Here is a 3030-nt window from a genome sequence, read left to right as displayed (position 1 = left end):
TATATATATATATGTATGTATATATATGTATGTATATATATATATGTATGTATATATATATATATGTGTGTATATATATATGTGTGTATATATATGTGTGTGTGTGTATGTGTATATGCATGTGTATATATATGTGTATATGTATATGTGTATATATATATGCTGAATGAATGGGGCTGAAATATTGTCACACATGCCATAAGAATACAACTGCAACACATGAATTTAATATAATCAGTCAGATCTATGGTGCTCTAGAGGAAGCCGTCATATTATAAATCTCATCCACACATTTACACAGTCGGGGGTTTTCTGCCAGCTGTCCTTCCTGCATTTATCAGTTTAAACTGTGCTGCTTTCAGTCTGAATTATGTGTTTAACGTTTTCATATTTGTGTAATATTATCTAAAGATCCATGTATCAAGCTGTAATTGGTCGGTTGGCACTAGTACAGTACCCTGATTTCACCCAGTTTAGTTTACTGGCAAAATGCAGGCTGGTCAAAGTGGGGTACTAAATTGCAGGAGCTAGCATGGCTAGCCGGCTAACAAGAGCAGTCCATAAGTCATTTGTTAAAAGTAGTTCCTTATCACTGTCACTGATCTCTGTTCTCACACACAGAGCAGCTCAGGAGGTATTTACCAGCTCTCTCAGTCCACGTCGTTTGGAGGAGACAGTAAACCACTCATGAGGCTCAGCACCTCCACTGTCATGAGTAGAAATAAGTAACACACTGATGAATGCTGCTCTCATAACGGTTATAGACTGACTGTGTAGAGCGCCGCGGGCGGGGACTCCAATAGACAATAAGCACCAATGTCGACTTTGCTTCCTGGTGGCTGGGTAAACACATGGATGGTAAACATGGCGCCATGTTGTCTTTGTTCCTGTGAATGAGGTTACATCACACAATGCCGAGCTTCCATTCCTGAGGCATTGCTCTCTGGTCTTAACATGTTTTATACTTGTTTTTCTCGTTTTACATTTTTTTGTTTTTAACAGAACTTGAATTTTAAATGTTTCTTGCAAAAATAAGTAACTTAAATATAAATGCCATGTTTTAGCTGCTTTACTTTTCTTTTTAAATGTTCTGGTCACGTGTTTTATGATAAAATAAATGATATCAACAAGTTTGTTAGAGCTCAAACACACACACTGTGTTTTGTTGAGTAACACTGAATTAAAACATTTTGTGGTGTGAAGGAAAGTGGAGGTTAGGCTAAGGTTAGGCTAGAGTCAGGAAGCTGGGGGAAACCTGTCCAAAGTTAAACAATACACCTACCAACTCTGCTGACTCAGTTACACAATAGATCTCATTTAACCCTTTGTTTGGATCAAGAAATACATATTTATAGCACGTAACTCAAACTCTGTGTATCCATCCGCCCTGTACCTCTGTGCAGCATCTCTGACTGTAGTGTAGTCATTGAGCTTCAATCACTAACATACTGACAGAGTGATGACCTCTTATCTGTCTCGTTGATACGGTTAAACTCTTTCTCACTTTAAACGATAACAGAGTGTTATGACGTGTGTGTTGAGCTACAGTGCTGCTGGACAGGCTCTGCATGGAGAATGACACTCTCATTGAGACGTGCAAACAGACACAACGACGGAGGCTCTGTGCAAAAACAAAAGCCGACATGTAACAAATTTGTAACAAAAGCCGACATGTTGTCACTGGTGGTGTGTGTCTGTGCTGAGTGTGTCGTTTTATATCAGATGGCTGACCAGAGGAATCATGTTGTGCTGTGGTTAAAGTTCCAAAGTGATCCACCAGGAATGTGTGCTTGCATGGATTTGATTGGGCAGTGCGGCGCCTAGAGGCCCGGAGCCCTTTGTTACTCGACTGGACTCATTCATATGAATGAGGGGCTGATGTTTTTCACACGGATCTAAACTGGGTCTGAACAGGGCCTCACATTAGTTGGTCCTGACAAAAAAAAAGTACAAATAAAATGCTGAGAATCAGCTGTTAGCAGCTTCACTCCCCCGAAAGTTGATCCCCGTGCATTCTATATCATTCCACTAAACTATTTGACGTGTTATTGGCGCACCTTTTTTCTCTCCCTCATGTCTCTGCTGTCCCACTCTTTCAAATCATCCCTCTCTGTGAATATAAAACCATCCCTCAGTGCCTGGCAACCATCCAGAGTACACATTCATGAGCTGAAAGGGTTGGACTGAGCCAGTTTAGACCACACACAGGCATCATGGGCGAGTAGGGCCAACAGAAAGGGAAAGGGAGTCCCTGCAAACTGAAAAGAGGACTGATGTACAGCAAGCTGGTTATGTGTAACTAGAGGCAGACCGGTAGTCTTTTGAGGTTCTCCTGAGGTGCACTGCTGTCCGTTTAAACAGCAGTCGAAGAGTAACGAGCAGAACCTCCTCAGGGTGCAGGCTTACTGAGCGCCACATTCCAGGTGGCTCCAGAAACTACAGATCTAGGGTTAAATAGGTGTGAGCGTAGTTCATCCTTATTCCTCTTTAAAACAGTCATCATATGGATACTATCACAATACATTGTTCAACATCCGGGGAAATGAATGTGTCACCGTCCTTCTGAAAGTGTGATGAGACATGAGAAGCTGTCCTGTCTGTGTTTTGAGCTGGAGTCACATGGTGGTTATCTGAGCTCCCTCCAACGTGACAAAAACAAATCCATACGTCAAAATGATACAAGTCAAAAGGACAACCTGCGTTTTTAGAGGGCGTTGTGCTGAAAACAATTCTTGTTAATAACAATAACAATGATGCATTTTATTTGTATAGCGCTTTAAAAGGCTTTAAAAGGTACATGGGGAAACGGTAAAATCCATAACGTAAAAAAAACAATCCCAATGATGGAAGGAGGGGGAGCAGATTTAAACTGGTGGTTTTGAGTGCAGGTTTAAAGGAGGGGAGAGGGAAGAATGTTTGAGGTGTTGGGGAAGAGGGTATCAAATGGAGAGGGGAGCAATGGAGAAGGCCCCCCCCCCCCCCCCCCCCCCCCCGGAGCGTGGCGCGGGGGGGGCGGGGGGGGGGCGCGGG

At 42.6% G+C, this 3030-nt stretch overlaps 1 protein-coding gene across 1 annotated transcript in view; it reads left to right on the top strand.

Moving 5' to 3' along the window:
• Positions 1-3030, top strand: part of fasn (fatty acid synthase) — a 70464-nt gene that overhangs the window by 39741 nt on the left and 27693 nt on the right. The gene's annotated exons all lie outside the window — the stretch shown is intronic.

This window comes from Anarrhichthys ocellatus, unplaced genomic scaffold (assembly GCF_004355925.1).
Source record: "Anarrhichthys ocellatus isolate YVR2014 unplaced genomic scaffold, GSC_Weel_1.0 scaffold76, whole genome shotgun sequence".
NCBI lineage: Eukaryota > Metazoa > Chordata > Actinopteri > Perciformes > Anarhichadidae > Anarrhichthys > Anarrhichthys ocellatus.
The sequence above is the reverse complement of the archived record's forward strand: the minus strand, read 5'-3'. Positions and strand labels throughout refer to the sequence as shown.